The sequence below is a fragment of the Lissotriton helveticus genome, chromosome 8 (assembly GCF_964261635.1).
Source record: "Lissotriton helveticus chromosome 8, aLisHel1.1, whole genome shotgun sequence".
Classification (NCBI taxonomy): domain Eukaryota; kingdom Metazoa; phylum Chordata; class Amphibia; order Caudata; family Salamandridae; genus Lissotriton; species Lissotriton helveticus.
Genome location: NC_136069.1, coordinates 1,307,405,632 through 1,307,423,433, shown reverse-complemented (window position 1 = coordinate 1,307,423,433; position 17,802 = coordinate 1,307,405,632). Strand labels below are relative to the sequence as shown.

Below are 17,802 nucleotides of genomic sequence, written 5' to 3'. Positions count from 1 at the left end.
AAAAACATGGTATACAACTTTTAAAACATTGCTAAAAGATCAGCTATGCATGCATGTTGTTAGCAGACATAAGAAAATCTGGCTTGTATGCTCCATTACCCTTTTCGGCAACGTTAGACTCTGAAATCATTTGTGCTTTGTAACTAAGGCCCTGATGTACTAAGGTGGTGGGACATAACAGATCGTTTTTTTTTTTTGCACACCAACTTTAAGACCCTTCCCTCCTATGCGTTGTTTGTTGACTGTACCTTACTACGCTATTGTAACTGATGTAATTTGTAACGCAATTTTCCTCTTGTATAGCGCGCGGATTGGTGTCACTACAACGCATGCTTTTACCACGCATGCCTTTACAACGCGGTTTTTACCATGCAGTCCATTACAACGCATAATGCTTTTAGGCGCTGGATAGTGAATTATTTAATTTACTATTCCAACTCCAGTCCCCGTGGATAGCAGGGAAGGTGTTGGATAGTATATTAAATACATTCCCTATCCTAGAGCGCCCCCCAGCGCATTGCGTTGTAATGGTTTGCGTGGTAAAAGTTGCGATGTAATGGTAGTGCGTTGTAAAAAATTCGTTGTAACCGTGCTACACCATAGCGCGCTGATACCTCCGGGTCTAGCCAGGGCTATATAAACCTTTTTAAATATACCTTGTAATGCAACAATCCTATGGTTTTGCGCTCTGATACCTCTGGGGCTAGCCAGCGCTATAAAACCTTCTCAAATCAAATAAACTAAAATCTGGTTTTCCTGAATGCTGAGACCTAAGCAACATAGCTGATGCCCGGTGGAGCTGCTAAGACAGCTAATGAGGAGATTGGCCCTGGTTTCCCCCTTGACTGTCACCTACCCAGCTGGACATTGGGCACAGTTCCTCATAGTCTTCCCCGCTATTACTCCTTCTTCCCCCCTCCCCTCCCTCCTACGAATTTGTGAATCATTGTTTATGTGTACTGTATCTTGCTATGCTCTTGTATCTGATGTAACTCTTAACGCAGCGATCCTAAATGTAAAGCGCTCTGAAACCCTCTTGGGTCTGGTTCGCGCTATATAAAACTTTATAAATAAAATAAATAAAAATTGCACTTGGCAAAACATTTTTTTAAAGGCAATCTGAAACTCTCCTTTATTGTAGCAAGTGCTATATAAATGCAAACCCTTCCCTCTACCATCCCTCCACTATCCTTTTCAATCCAAAAAGCAGACTATCATGTCCACTGCTCAAATTAATTTCATATTTCACTTTACTAATTCATCACTAATCCTTTTCTTGGGCTCCGGAGTAGTGTGTTACTCGCCGAATAAGCGCTTCAACCCTTCGTATGGGGTAGTAAGCCCTATATAAATGTGATTACAATTACAATCAGTGTTTATGAGGCAAGAGTCCACATGAAGCAGGAACAGCTTACAAAAATAAAAGTTGGCATTCAGGGAATGACATGGGTGTGGGGGGTTAGACAGCTGTCTTCTGGACTACTTTCGGATATAGCCTCCAATTTGTGAATGCCTTAGCCTCCCCTTTCAGGAGTCAGTAACAGACCAATGGTTTGTGACTATAGTTGCTGTAGCACAGCATTGAAACATTGCACGGTTAATTGTTAAGAAGAGGGGTGATACCCATTGCATGTCCCAATCCCCCTGCCTCCCACTCCTCCACCCCTTTGTGATTAAGCCTGGGAGGAGCTCGCAGAGTTGTACTCCGCGGAATTGCACGTAGTTACTGGAAAACTCCACTAAATTCTGTGGAGTTCCGCACCGTGGCAGAGTAACTTGCACCAATTGAGACCTTCCTTGCTTGGTCTCTTGGTGCGTCCGTGCGTGCAACCCCTGGGTAGTAAGGCCTCCTGACCATACCTCCTTCACTTGGTGGGTATTGGCAGCTATCCACGGCAGTGCAGCCCGGGCGCCAGTCTCTCCTTGTCGGCACTGCCTTCCTGTTCTTGCTGGCTGCACACACTCCAATGAATAGGGAGAAGCCTTGAGCCTCTGCTGCTCCGGCTCGGATTCAATGCGGGAGACTCAGCCAGCTTAGTGCAGCAGCTAACACCAACTCAGAGGACAACAAGAACTGTAATGTGAATGTCGTATAGCATGAAGGCATGCCTGACCCTATCATGGGATTTCATCAGGACAGGCTCACCTTCACGCAATACAACATGCGCACTGCAGTTCTTGCTGTCTTTTGAGTTGGGGTTAGCTGCTACACTAAGCTGGCTCCCACATTGAATCTGAGCTGAAGCAGTGGAGGCTCAGGCATTTACCTATTTAGCGGAATGTGTGCAGCCAGCAGGAAGGCAGTGGCGGCTAGTAGAGACTTGCGGCCAGGCTGCGCCGCCATGGATAGCCACCATTTGAGAGGTTAGTCCTAGATTCTCCTGGTCTGTGACACCGGTAAACTCTGCTCCGCTGCGAGTGCAGAGTTTTTGCAAACTTTGTACTCCAAATGGAGAGCGCAGTTCTAAAACTCCTCAAACTCCGCTGGCGGAGCGGAGTTGACCGCTCATCCTTATTTGCGATTTGTTATGGGTCGCAAACAGAACTTCATAGGAACACTGATTCACTACTGCCCATTGAATATTACAGTTATGACATTTCCAACAGTGTGAGTTGCAATGGGCAGTGGCAGTTGCGTAGCCAGGATGTCATGGGCCCTATTGGAAGCAAGAACAAGCATTTGAAAAAAAGCAAATCGGTCGAGTCTTTGTGACCGATTGGCTTTACCAATGGTTCTTAGCCATGCTGCACAGCATCCACAATGCTGTGCAGCGTGTCTCAAGTAAAAAAGAAGCCTTGGACGTGGCGGAATGCGTTTTTTCTGTACTGCACATGCGCACGCCAACTAAATGATGCAGGCACTGTTTTTTTCCTTTTTTGGTTACTGATCTGAGTTGGACTGATAACTAAAAATAAAATAAAACATGCAAACGTGTTTTTTGTTTAAAGCAGGGAGTGGGGGAAACAAAAGCAATACAGAGGAGGGTGGGGTGAACGGTGAAGCATTCATGGGGAAGCGGTGGGGTGATGCCGAAGCAACATTAGAGGGGACGCAAAAGCAATGTGCGCAGTCTTGGCGGAACTTTATAAATCAATAAATATAAATAAATGGGGGAAGGGCAGGAGCGAAAGCAACATGGTTGGGGTAAGCAAGATGTAGAGCGCAGGTGGGGGAAAGTAATGGGAAGAAGCACATGACAATCACTAGAGAGAGGAGGACGAGGAGAAGACGGGCAACAGAGAACAACACAGAGTGAGGGGGATACGTACATAAGGGAGACTCTTCTAAACATACACACTCTAATGAAGTGCTTCACACACAAAAAAGTATTCTTTGAAAAGCAAGCAGTGGAAGTAGCGATGCCAGCGAATCAAAGACACTGTAAAGAGGCAGTGCTTCTTGGGCGGAACAAACACAAAATTGACGAGCTTTGACACAAATAAGAAGTAGGCAAATAAGAGTGACAATGAAAGCCAACCAGTGGTAAGCAATGGCCAGGCTCTCATGCCCTCTACATTGTTGGTAAGGCTCAATATGCCTCGCAACAGACAGTGCATGCGCTGTCTAGTAGACTCGACCTGAAAAATACCTTTTGACCTGATTATGTAGTAAAAGACAGCATATTGGAGAGGAGAGGGCTTCGCACAATCTTGGCCTCTGTGCCATTCCAGCTGGTGCACTAATGATAGCTATGCCTCTGTGAGCTTTCTCTTATTCTTGCAGCTCAAAAGCACACACACCACTGCTTTCAGACCGCGGAGCATGGATTGGCTACACATGCTCCGAGCAGCTGGTAACCATTCGCAATGTGAAAGGGATCCGTGTCTCGGTGCTTCGGCTTTGTAAAGAGAAGCGGCTGAAATCTGTAAAGCAGGCAGAAGCCAGCTGGGACTGAGTCAGTCCTGCTAATGGCAGTTTCACCATTTGCCTCAATGCTCTGCACCATGATATGTGCTGTTCTAAGGGACAATCGTTGTATTCCAAGTGCAACATGAAAGCAGAAGCTGGGACGGAGGTCTGCTGTCCTCGTACACATTATATGCAGTAGACCTTTGTACTCTCTACCATTCCTATGTGACTCTTAGAGTATATCCATTCGTATCCCTTCCCTATGTATATAGAGGTAACTCTAATCACTAGTATATGCAGTAGACCTTTGTACTCTCTACCATTCCTATGTGACACTTAGAGTATATCCATTCGTATCCCTTCCCTATGTATATAGAGGTAACTCTAATCACTAGTATATGCAGTAGACATTTGTACTATCTACCATTCCTATGTGACTCTTAGAGTATATCCATTCATATCCCTTCCTTGTGTGACTATAACTTGTACATTTGCAATTTTTTTCTGTTTGTATCTTTTATGCAACACACGTAATCCTGAGTCTTTATGTATCGCAACTGGTTCTTATGTAAAGCGCTCTGACACTTTCGGGTAATATTCGCGCTATATAAAATCGCATTAAATAAAAATAAATAAATAAAAAATTCTTCTCACCTTCTTCACACATGCAGATGTCACCTCATTTCTAGACGTGGGTGAGCGACTGAAAGTTGGACCCAGGCTCAAGTCTGAAGCCTGGCTGCGGCTCAGCTCGAGGTCCTGTTGAAACATCGAGCCCATAACAAGCCAAACTTACTTGTGGCTTCTTGCTGCCAACCTCACTCTACCCTCTTGCACAAAGAGGTAAAAAGAAAGCATTAACATTTGAGGTAAAAAAAGAGTTTAAGAATACCTATTCAACTTCTGATTTGGACCAAGTAAAACTATAAAGCCTTGATTAATCGTGGCTTCCTCGCTAAACAAAATTGTTTGATTTTAGGCAAATATTTTATATTACTGATCCTCCTTTTTCTTCACTATCGCATATAAAAGCCCCTACAAATCAGTTAATTCATAATACCAGCTGTGCTAAAACTTATTGTGTTTTATTTATATACTGTTGCTGTGTCTATAAAAATCTGGTCAACATACAGGGTTCACATGAGAACTGTCTTGCCTCTTACTTCACTAATGGCACTGTCGCCAGGGAGGGGTGGGGCAGGAATGGTTCTAAGCCATGGGTACTCACAAACTTTCTCTCAGGGGCCAAATTTACAGTGTGGTTTGTGTCCGAGGGCCGCACCGGTGGGGGCAGGGTCAGTGGGAGAGGGGGAGGGGGCGGGGCTAGAGCAACAAAAAAAACTGTGATCATGAGGTTGAACACAGGTCCCTGCAGCGGACGCCTTCGTCCACTGAGCTACCAGACCCGATATATATATATATATATATATATATATATATATATATATATATACCTCCCTCCCTCCATCCCTCTATCTCCCTCTCCCCCTCCCTGTCTCCCTCTGTCTCACTCACTCTTCCTCTCTCCTTCCCTCTCCCTACCTTTCCTTCCTTCTCCCTCTCCCTCCCTCTCCTTCCTTCTCCCTCCCTCCTTCCCTCTCCTTCCCTCTCCCTCCCTCTCCCTCCCTCTCCTTCCCTCCCTCACCCTCACTCCCCTTCCCTCACTCCCCTTCCCCCTCTCCCTCCCTCACCCCTTCCCTCACCCTCACTCCCCTTCCCCCCTTTCCCCCTCTCTCTCCCTCACTCCCCTTCCCTGACCCTCACTCCCCTTCCCTCACCCTCACCCTCACTCCCCTTCCCTCACCCTCACTCCCCTTCCCTCTCTCCCTCCCTCATTCTCCTTCCCTAGCTCCCCTTCCCTCACTCCCCTTCCCTCACTCCCCTTCCCTTTCCTCACTCCCTCCCTCATTCCCTTTCCCTCCCTCACTCCCCTTCCCTCACGCACTCACCCCCTTCCCTCACTCGCCTTCCCTCACTCCCCCACTCTCCTTCCTTCACTCCCTCCCACCCCTTCCCTCTCTCCCTCCTTCACTCCCCTTCCATCACTCCCTCACCCCCTTCCCTCACTCCCCTTCCCTCACTCCCCTTCCCTCACTTCCCGTTCCTCACTCACCTTCCCTCACTCCCCTTCCCTCACTCCCTCCCTCACTCCCCTTCCCTCTCTCCCCTTCCCTCTCTCCCTCCCACCCCTTCCCTCTCTCTCTCCCTCCCTCACTCCCCTTCCCTCCCTCACCCCCTTCTCTCACTCCCCTTCCCTCACTTCCTCACTCCCCTTCCCTCACTCCCCTTCCCTCACTCTTTCCCACCCCTTCCCTCTCTCCCTCCCTCACTGCCCTTCTATCACTCCCTCACCCCCCTTCCATCACCCCCTTCCCTCACTCCCCTTCCCTCACTCCCCTTCCCTCTCTCCCTCCCACCCCTTCCCTCTCTCCCTCCCACCCCTTCCCTCTCCCCTTCCCTCACTCCCTTTCCCTCACTCCCTTTCCCTCACTCCCCTTCCCTCACTCCCTCCCTCACTCCCTCCCTCACTCCCCTTCCCTCACCCCCTCCCTCACCCCTCCCTCCCCTTCCCTCACCCACTTCCCTCCCTCCCCTTCCATCACTCCCCTTCCTTCACTCCCTCCCTTCACTCCCTTCACTCCCTTCCCTCCCCTCGCTCCCTTCCCTCACTCCCTTCCCTCACTCCCTCATTCCCTTCCCTCACTCCCCTTCCCTCACTCCCTCCCTCACTCCCTTCCCTCACTTCGACTCCCTCACTCCGTCTCCCTCACTCCGTCTCCCTCCTCCCTCTGTCTGTCTCCCTTTCTCTATCTCTATTTCTCGGTCTCCCTTTCCCTCCCTCTCCCTCTCCCTCTGTCTCTGTCTCACTCCCTTTTCCTCCCTCCCTCCCTCTGTCTCTGTCCCTCTACCTCCCTCTGTCATCTCACCCTGCCTGTGTGTCACCGGGCTGAGACCGCTTCCCCAGTGCACACACACACACAGCCCCACCCGAGCACTTCACAGGTCTTTAAAAAGACAGTTTGCATGTGAATGGTGCTTTGCTCTATTTCACCTCCTCTTAGCGCCCCTGCAGCTCTGGCCTCCCTGGAAGGAATCGCCTGGCCCCCACAGAGCAGCAGAGCCTCTCCGAGTGTCTCTGCAACTGGCAGTGTTTGCAGACACTCTTTGAAAATGTGTCTTTTAAAACATGGGTACGATGTCTCATGGTCCGCGGGCCGCCACGGAAGGCTTGCCAGGCCGCTGCCGACCCGCGGGCCGTACTATGAGTATCCCTGTTCTAAGCTCATGTTTAAAAACTATCACTTTTAATAAGTACTTCTCAGTGCAGTGCTATAATGTGACACACTAATGTCAAAGCTTCTACATGTTAAGGAAATGCACTTTTTTTAATTTTGAAGAGGCTTTTTCATATTTGATGTGATGTTTGTTGTATAATTTACTACATTTTCGTGCACAGGCTCAAAGAGCCAAGCCCAAGCCCAAGGCTCGGCTCTGCCTCTGCTTGTCCGGTTACTTTGTTGGCTCACCCATCTCTACTCATTACTATTAATGAGATGGCCTGTCTTGACTCTGAGCCTGATCATAAACCTAGCACAAGGAAAAGGATAGACTTGCACTGAGCCTGCATGCGTCTCCTGCACACGGGCAAAAGACATGCCCAGCCGCAGCACACAGTCCCGCAAAAAAATCATCTTAGCTCCATGAATGGGCCAGTTTATAGAGCTGCTCTTTGTATCCTAGCAACAGAATAAAGCGCAGGTGTAAACACTGGAAAAACCAAAAGAGGTACATTTTATTGTATTTCTGTACCAGCTGGAGCTCCTCGACGAACTAACGTTTGCCAGACAAAGCCCAGCCCGGAGAGATAACTGCAGCAGTCTACATCAAATCCTTTTGGGAAAAACACGCCATCCAATGTTCGCTTCTGAGTCCGAAATCCAAATTACACTACGCGTTCTCATCAGGCACTCGTCTGAAACTACAATACTTCAGTTAGAAAAAACTAGTCTCATACCTGCCAACTCACACGGTGCCACCGTGTGACACACGATATCGGCTCATATCATATATGCTCCTGCCACCATGTGATATGGTGAGGAGCCGATATCACACGGTGGCAGGGAAAGCGAGCTGAAAACCACAGAAAATAGTGGTTTTCCTGCTCGTTTTCCGAGGCTTTGAACTGCCGACATCCATCAAGGGGTGTGAAAACACCCCAGGACATCAGCACCATTCTCAGCTAGTGTTTTTAACCCCTTGGCCGCGGCGGTAATTCCACCGCGGGGAGGAGGTGGCTGCGCGGCACCGCCATGCTCGTGACGGAACCACTCTGTGACGAGCCACGGGCGCGCTGTGCTTGTGACGGAGTGGTTCCGTCACGGCCCTGCCAGCTCAATTAAACGGCCACGCAGGCGCGGAATTGACGCCGCATAGGTGGGGCGGCCGCGCCGTGACGGAACCACTCCGTCACCAGCACAGCGCATCCGTGGCTGGTGACGGAGTGGTTCCGTCACCAGCACAGAAAGGGTTAAAAAAAAATGTTTAGGAGGAAAGGGCTTGGGGTCGGGTGGCGTAAAAAAATGCCTCCTAGGTACTTCTGGGCACAAGGCCCCACCCCCTCCTCACATGGTGAGATTCTTCTTCAAGTTGGCAGGTATGTGGTCATCACCCTTGCCCGTCTGACTCCGGCAAGTCCTAAGGTCTATGATTAAATGAAGGCCTGCCCCATTTTCATATTGAATGTAAAAGGACCAATAAAGCAGTTAGGAATATGCCTCTCTTCTATTCTTTATCGAAAGGCCCTCCAGAATGCGCAACGGAAGGACGGCAAAGACGGTAGCCAGCATAGTGGCAAGTGTGGTTTGTAACACTCACTGACCAAGTTGCTTCCTAGCCAACAGAAGTCAGGGTCGAAGTGTTTGCAGAAAGCCTATATACAGTAGCCAGGTGGCTGCTCTGCACATTATATTATCCAACGGAGTAGGCAAGTCTGCAGAACAGATAGCACAGGATTTGGAATTTGAAGGAGACTAAAATGCAGTGGATATTGGGGAAATGCCCACCAGGACATCCTCTTCATTGGTGTCAATAAACCTATGTTGTTTCCTGTGGCCACTTGATAGATATAAAAATAAAACTTGATTACTTTGATGTCATTGTTATTGAGTGTGTCTTTTATTCCTAAAAACTTCCGTAACAACTGACCCTGATTTCATTTTCATCATGTGTTATAATTCGAAAAACCCAGACAAGCGGTCTTTTCATAGGTGTAATAGCTGCTGCTGCTACCTCAAACATATTTCTCACCATTTGCGCATTTTCTACGCTTCGATACTTTAGTTAGTATCGAAGCACAGAAAATGCTTAGTTTCGTTTTCATCTAGCTACTTTTTCACTGAATTTGACATAAGGCGCTGAACGTGCATCATTCGTACTCACTATTTAAGCACATTTCTATGTCTTAATATCTAAATAATGGGGCCTATTCATGAAAGCATTTTTGAGCACATAAATCAGTACTCTTGTAGTGCTACTTTCCATACTCACAAATGCTATTGATTAAGGCAGGGCCTCGTGCTGAGAAGTACCCACGAGGCACTTTTGAACCCAAGTGTTCTGAAACACGTGTATTAAATACAGTATTACCATATGATCATCAAAGAGCCAGAAAAAGATGTGGTAGAGCAGATATGAGACAACAGAGAATGCTGGTGTCTCCCGCTGCTTCAAGTTCATCTCAAAAGTTAGGGCCAAATGCTCCTAAACCTCGCTTGGCTAAACATCTCATGGTCCGCTGTGCTTCAGAAGCAAAATCAGCTCCTTTGTCTGCACGCTCATGTGGCACTTGGCAAAACAAGTTGTGTTCAATCTTCTGCATGCCCCCTTTGTATCTGAGTACAGCCTATTCTAAGTCATGATCATGTTTGCATTATTCTCTGGTATTGGGTTTCTGAAAATTGCCCTTACCTCATTTTAGAGGTCATAACCCGCACCTTGCAATACCTAATCTCTTCTACCTCATCTACTAATCTCAGCAATCATCTTCATGAGCTTGCATACCTCCCCACTAAGGATCACACCTAACTCTAGTTTAATCCACTTTAAAGACACTGGGATAAATACATGGAATGATGTCCTTCAGAGCACTAACTAACCCCCGTAACCAACAGCAAGCAATAACCAATGGATTAATCACTAGCCTTGGCTTCTGGAGCAGCGGGCTACCTGGCGTAAAGCCCTTCAGGGCCTCGTCAGGGGTAGTAAGAGCCTATATAAATGCCATTACAATTAAAATATGCTGGCAGGCAGGAACTTTGTCATGATGATTCATGTTTAGTTTTCAGAAGAAGGACCATGTCACCAGGGTCATATGTTCTAATTTTATAATTCTAGCACTTTGTATTGGACCTGTGTCCTGTCAAACACAGATCATAGACAGTGTGCATCATGAGTATTGACAAGTCTAACTTTGTAACACACACACAAATGCCATTTTTAAGTCATGTATATAAAATGTACTTGTAGAAGTTTCCATCACATGTCCATAGTCCACGGGACAAGCATGCATGCTGCACCCACCAGTCGTCACCTGTAGTCCTCTAACCAATGCCTTAATTTCTGTTTCCCATCATGAGTTAATATGAGGGTGACATCCCTGAGTAAGTCAAGGCATCTCAAGAGCAAAGGCAATGCTGTTTATGATGAACTCTGCCACCAGTTTATTTCGGAAGCGGGCGTACCATGTACCATAGCTGTACCGTTGTTGTCCACAGTCATCCACCGTTTAAAGTGACTCTTGGGACTATCACTTGTATGGGAAAGGGGTGTGGGGTATGTGACAATGGCACCCTCTGTCATAGTGACTACTGTAATGATGACAACATTTATCATATATATCACCAGTATTTTGTTCTCTTATCTGTCTTTTCTAGTGAACAACCAAGAAGGAAACAAGTAACAACAGAATCCGGGGTGAAGAGGGAGACGGCTTAGACCACTTGACAGGCACTGGATAATACTACCACAGATGAGGAGAAGGGTAAAGACACCAGCAGGGAGAGTGCTTCCACCCGGAGAATGACAAGGACACAAGCCAGTGGTAATCAAATTGGACATCACATTTTAGGAGGAGGCTCCCAAGGGGGCTCCTTCTGGCCTAGAACATCAAGCATCAGTGATGTCCCAGGAGCAGGCCCCTCCGTCATCGGGGCTGGAAGTCGTCTTCTCCGCCAGTAACCTTGCCCCTACAACACCATGGCCAACAAGTGCACCTGTTGTTACCACTTCTCCTTAGAAAGGTGATTGTTAAGGAGATGGAAGCAAGGGTGGATTTCACTGAGGGAACTCCTGGACCTTCATATGTGACCTCGACCACCACCCCCAAATATGTCACTGTGGCTGCTTTCCAGTTATCTATGAGGCAGCTGCACTCTGGGCAGGAGGTGATCAGCAAGGCCTTTTAGGGGCGATGGGAGTATACGATGTCCTTGAAGAATCATAGGCGATCCAGCTGCATGAGCTTGGCTGCCTCCTGTCCTTTTGGATTACACCTAACAGTCTACATATCTCTACTTTCCCAAACCCATGCCTCCCCACCTGTTGTTGTCTTTGTCAACCCCAGGCCTTCTGCCCCCAAACTATCCAGGCGCTTGGTCCTGCTCAGTAGTTGCCAAGTACTGCCCCATAATCTGCGGTGCCTGCCCTGGAGGAGTAGCTTAGAGTGGTCCAACTCTCCAAACTTGAGGATGGTCAGGACTGCACCCATCGCTACCACTGAACCCAGTTCTTCACAAGGCAATGTCATTGGCCACACACTCTTGCTCATATGTGGATCTTCAGCTGTCACCATTCTTGTGAAAAATCGACAAGTGACACTACTCTCAGCAGGCGCTACACCCCTGGTTAAACTACAAAACCTGTGCAGAAGGCATGAAATCCATGTAGTTACACAAAATTTCAGTGCCATTGATCACAAAATTGTCATCTACTGCTTGATGCCCTACATGGGTGTGGGAAGCACAGGCTTTACGTAAAATCTCATTGCACTAACATGCTGTAGGAGAGAGCGTGTGGGTAGGTGAAAACCCTGGTGTGGCTCAGAAAACGTTTGGAGCCCAAGCCTGGTGGTGGGGTTATGCTTGTGCCATTCCACCTTGAGCCTGATGGCTGATGATGCAAAGGGGGGGAGGATCAGACAAATAACAAAGGATCACCCAGTTGGCAGTATCACTACTCCTGGTGGTCAACTCAACTTTGTGGTTATTTCTAGCGCTCTCCTTTAAATTGTCAATGTCTGATCCCAGACTTTCAGCCTCCTTACCTGTTAAAGGTCTCTGTGATAATATAATGACATTCTTCCCCGCCATATTTGTCACTTATTGAAATAACATTGAATCATCTTCCATCCCTACTCCATTCACTCGATTTGTTCCTCCGACCCTTAAACCACTCATCAGGTTGCCAGCTGGACATTACCAAGAACCTAGCGCCTTTCAAAATATTTTTTCTGCTCACTGACAACAGCAGGGCCAAAGTTGTAAATTTGAGACTTTCTGCTTTAAGCCCTCTCACAACTAAGCTTGTCAATGCTTTGCTCTCCAGAGGCAACATGCCTCAAAACCTCGCACGCTTAAATCGCTCTAATCCTCAAAACATCTAATGTTGCTATGAGACACCTATAGATGGGCTTACCTCCTGTATTACAGTAGTTCTCAAATAAGTGTCCATGTCTCATCTTTCCACTCGACTAGAAACCAACTAGCTGTTGATTGATTGACTTCCAGACCAAGTCTGGTTCCATCCATGGCACAGAAACCAACATCTTAAACAATCAAAAATGACTCACTGCAAGAGACAAAGGGCAAGCGTGCACACTGATACTCCTAGAACTCTCTGCGGCATTCAACATCATCAATCACATATTTTTCCTTTACTGCTTTGTGTTATATATGGGAGTGGCTTGCACAGTCCTCACATTGGTCATTTCATTCATGTTTAATCATGCTCCTCAAGTTAACTTTGGACCTTTTCTCTCTACAGATACCACATCACCTGCAGAGTCCCCAAAGGGTCTGCACTTCGTCAAATCCTTGTTACACACCATCACTAGCATGTATCCTTGATTGCCACAGCATTGGACTTGATGCCCAGATCTGCTTCACACACAGTGAAGGAACCTTGGCACATTAACAGGTTGCAAAATGCATGAAGCAAGCCCATGATTGGATACACCTGAAAGTCAGAAATCTGAAATGTTGCTTCTGGGCCTACAAGACTCTCGCCTATCCCTTTCACTTGTCTAACCTCTAGGGGCCGTTCGCCATCGCCAGTGCGGCATGTGGGCAATCTGGGTGTTATGTAAACAACAATATTGCATTACACCATGTGAACTCATACACCAAAGAAACCTACAAGGATGTGTGCTTCAGGGTATCCTGCCTTTCTCCATTTTCCCCAAAAGGTTACAGTAGTTCTCGCTGTAGTGTTTGCCCTGGACTGTTGTTGCAGAATCTTGCTGGCTTCCCTAAGAACCCACCAGACAAGCTGAAAAGACATATCAGTGCATTGAGGGTGGTGCACGGAACCCATCGCTACAAATGGCTAAGATCGCTCCACATCACAACGAGAACTCTCTGTGAAACACTGCATCAAAGGCTGGTCATGGCTGTGCTCAACATTATTTCTTCGATCCTCTAATGGCTTCCCACCCATTGAGGGGAAACAGCCTTTACAAGCTAGCCTTAAGTACGTGTGCCGTTCGCCCGCTGACTGAACACCGCTTGCCTTAACCACGCATATGCGTGGTTAAGACAGTCCGCGTTCTAGCTGTCTGAGCGGATGGGCGGGGAGAGGAACCGGAAGGATCACTGCAGGAAGGACCAGGACGCGGCATTGAAAGTTGGGCTGGGGCCATAAGGAGGTGGTGGTAGGTTTATTGGGTATAAACTTAACAGTGTGTACATTATGCTTTTACCCCATGGAAGACATTTTTTATTGATTTATTTATTTAGTCACAATTTTTGCATGGGGGCACTAGGCCGTCAAGGGCAAACAGGGCACCTGTGAAAGTACTGCGCCCAACCCAAGAGCCCTGGCTTTGCCGCTCAACACATTATTTGATTCAATATTAAAAGGGCACATTATCCTAGCACCTGCCTAATATTTCATCCTTAATCCTCTTAAAGTCCTCCCCCTTCCTGCATGGTCTCTGTGTCTTCCCTGCAAAGTTTTCCATAAACTTTGAATAATATTTGATCAGCCTCAATAAAACTTTAGATGACGAAAATCATGCTTCATTGCAATAGAAAGAGGAATGCAAACGCATTCGCACACATTTGAAAGATCACAGAGATAACAGGGAAATTGAAATGCAGCATGCACAGTTGTACCTTGGAATGAAAGACTGATGTGGAGAGATAAAACATAACTAAAGGGGAATACATAATACAAATGTAAATTAATCTTTGAAATACAAAACAAATACTGATGGATATTGAAATGAGAAGTGTGACCTCCTGTTTGGATGTACATCATGGCACGGTGCAATTGATGCACTATACGTATGAGGTGAGTGCACACTGAGGTGAGGGATCCGGGAGCCGGAAGGTATGGAAATATTTTAATTCGTAAACTAATGGAGCGAGAAAGTAATGGTATTGTGTGTTTGGTGGAGACGTGGGAGAGACTGATATCTTTAGCTGGAGGCATCAGAGATCTCAGAATCTTCAGATGGAGATGCAGAAGTAATCAACAGATAGATCAGAGCGGGTCAGGAATAATTAAAGGATATTGGTCTCTCCATGTTGTTCTTTGCATTATGAGAAAGTAGTTGTAAGACTTGTTTAATGACAGTAATGAGGATACCTGAATGATGAAGGTTGTCAGGGAATTCCAAGTTATAGGAGCGTTGCAAGAGAAGAAGGACTTGAAGAGGATATTTTCTTAAACCAAGGTGGTTCAAGCCAAAGGAATCTGTTACATCTCGTGATCCATGACCACCAGAGAATGTAAGTGTTTGTGCTACATTAGATGCATGATTCATGTGAAGCTCATCATGAGTAGTGCCTTCTGCCTGGTAAGTGTGCGCCTCAGTGGAAGCGAGTTGTGAGATGCTACAACTGGTGTGATCTCCTCAATTTTTCTTGTTAAAGAGATGAGCCCAGCAACTGAATGTAAACCCCTTTGAGAGGAACAAAGAAAATACTGGGAAAACAGTAGTATGTTAATGCACTCCATTCTCAATACTGCCATGGTCCCCTTTGAATCCGCTCTCTGGATGAATGCTATGATATTTCACATAGCCTTCAAATGATCGTTCACATTTCTGGCCAGAGTTTCGACGTGAGCGTATAGATTTTGCCTGGAAACGAGTGTGAAGCCAAGAGAAGTATTTGGGGTGACAAAAAAGTAAAGTAAAGTCCACATTTGTAAAGCGCACAATCACCTGTTAGGGTCTCTAGGCGCTGGGGGCCGTCGGGAAGATTAAGCGAGCTATTGCCCAGAGTCACATGGTGCTGGGCTAACCTGCCGCCGGAGCCAGGGATCGAACCGTGGTCCCCAGATTCCAGCGTCAGTCGCCCCGGCCGTGGCGCCACACCTCTCCCCTTAAACTGTTGGTGTAGGCATTAGTAGCTATATGGCTAGTCCATTCTTCGAACATGATGCATTGTTGGTTGGATGATTGTAGGAGACGTTCAGTCGTGTGTAGCTTCAGTTGTAGGTCAATGGGTTCATCCCGTTTTTAAAACAGCTCTCTTGCTTTCGGTTCTCAGAAAAAGTCAGTTTTTTAAATTTTCTGATGACTGGTTGATAGTTTTCTCAATCTGCTTCTCTCATTATTTCTTTCTTTCTGTTGTTCATATTCTCTTAATTTTTTTCTCTTTTCACTCTATTACTTTTCTCTTTTTTATTTTATCTTTGGTACAGAGAGAGGAATGTAAGTACGGCCAATAGTCTCTGTACCTTCCAGTTATTCTACGTTTTGGATGCGAATGGGGAGGGAAGAGAATGGAACAAAAATATAGTGCAACCCTAATATATATTTTTATTTTATTGTTAGTGGAGATAGGGACAGTGCCTAAAGTTCTCAATAGAGGTGTTCACACTCCCAGCTGTATCGTTCTTTAAGAAAAGAACCCTGAATTTTAGACCAATATTTGGAAAATGTGCATATGTTTTACTTCTTTAAAACACCCTTTCTGCCAAGCATTAGCAACTGCATATTTGTTATTGTTGCACAGTGCAGTGGGGGGATTAAGGAACAGTCATATTAACCAAAGACCTTTGAATCCTAAATTCCTGCGTCAAGAAGTCGCTCTTTATGTTCTCATATATTTAAATGTTCTAATGTTGTGAAGCTTGAAAGACAGTGTGGGTCTTGCGGAATTCGAACCAATGAAGTGCAGTTTGCACACAGATCTCTACAGTAAACATCATAACTATCTCATTGGGACTGGAACTTTATACTTGCAGGTTACACATAGATTTGTTGGGAGCCACGTTAAACTCACCTTATCCTCTAGAGTTTATACCTTGCGACTTGCAGGGTAAACTGGTAGAGGGCACATTAATAACTTGATCCTTCTCAGGGTGATGGTTGTAGGCATTGCACAAAACCCAATAAAATTTGTTCTGAAAAAAAAAGTTACACATCTTTGTATAGCAGGTGCATTCACCCACCAAGCAGTCTAAGCCCCACAGGAAGGTTTGACCTGCAGGAAATGCCCAACTCATTGCAACAGGAGCCCGGCCCTTGAGCTATTTAATTGTGGTGGACCCTGTACCCTCAAGGCTAGTTATCTGATAGTTCTTTTCAATCACCCAATAGGTGGGAGGCTTGAATATGAAATAAGGGCTTTTACACTTTTTGATTGCACTCTGAACTGTGGTTTATGTAAGTGTTCGGTGAACGCTGATGAAATAAACGGCACTTGCACAGAGCGGTTTCTACATGACCGTAAGGCAGTCAATCACAGACGTTAGTATTACTATAGGTAAAGCTTCTAATGTAATGAAACTAGGAAGAATGACCTGTTCAGTTGGCACCTATGGGATCTGAAAAGGTGACCTGTATGGTAAGGAAATCTTTGAAGCAAGGGTGTTAAGACTATGAACTAGGAGCTGGATTCATCCCTGTCAGGATTGATAAACTGCAGGGTGTGATGCAAGTCTGGTAAAGATGCATTGTAAGAGTGCTGTGGATATCTGCACCATGTAGCAGGGTGCACTGAAAATCAGGTGACTTGTGCACTTTGAGAGATCTGTAGAAGTCTTAGTACTGTTTAATGATGCATACTGGGGGCCCGGTAAGAGAAGCCTTGTCAGATTTGGGTATACTAGTGCATCAAAGGAGTAACAGGCCCTAATGCAAGCAAGGACAAGGGATCCTATGCCCTGGTTTGGTAGTAGAAGCATACATAAGTGGGAAGCAGTGGAGCCCTCGAAATGCTAGGAACTGGTGCCACTGCACCTGTTGCACTATTGATAGCTATGCCCCTAGTTGGCTGCCGTAGCACTTAGAGACAAGCATGTGTGGAATGTCAAGATAGGCGGTTTTATGAGCTCTTGGCCCTGGTATATGACACAGGTGGTGGAATGCCTTATACAGCCTTGGCTACACCTTTGCATTTGTATCCATTGCTCTCCTCTACCCATAATAAATACCAAATACAAAGAAGAAACCATTGATTGGCAAAGCCACTAGTTCTGGCATAGTCTGCTTTGTCAATGCTTATTTTGCCATTATTTTTTATTGGGTAAACTGTTTGCCTATCTTCAATCTAAAAAAATATATATATGAAAGCTAAATTCTGGTTTTGTTCTAGCACTCGGAATTACTTTGTGCGTGGATGTACTCATAGTGATGTTAGCCAGTGGCTGAAGTGGGCTGACCCACTGCCTCATACTGCTGTAATGGTCATAAGAAAAATGTGACTGGCACAATGATAGCCCAC

General features: G+C 46.3%; 1 protein-coding gene across 11 annotated transcripts in view; it reads left to right on the top strand.

Annotated features, from left to right (window-relative positions):
- LOC144773327 (uncharacterized) overlaps positions 1 to 14,135 on the top strand; it is a 756,158-nt gene extending 742,023 nt beyond the window's left edge. For 7 of the 11 annotated variants that reach the window (XR_013599956.1, XR_013599953.1, XR_013599954.1 and 4 more), the window contains 2 exons: positions 4,522 to 4,693; positions 10,783 to 14,135. The gene's annotated coding sequence lies outside the window, so the exon portion shown is untranslated. The remainder of the gene's footprint in view (positions 1 to 4,521; positions 4,694 to 10,782) is intronic. The other 4 variants (XR_013599951.1, XR_013599952.1, XM_078658285.1 and 1 more) reach the window with 1 other exon arrangement.
- The last annotated feature ends 3,667 nt before the right edge of the window (positions 14,136 to 17,802 follow it).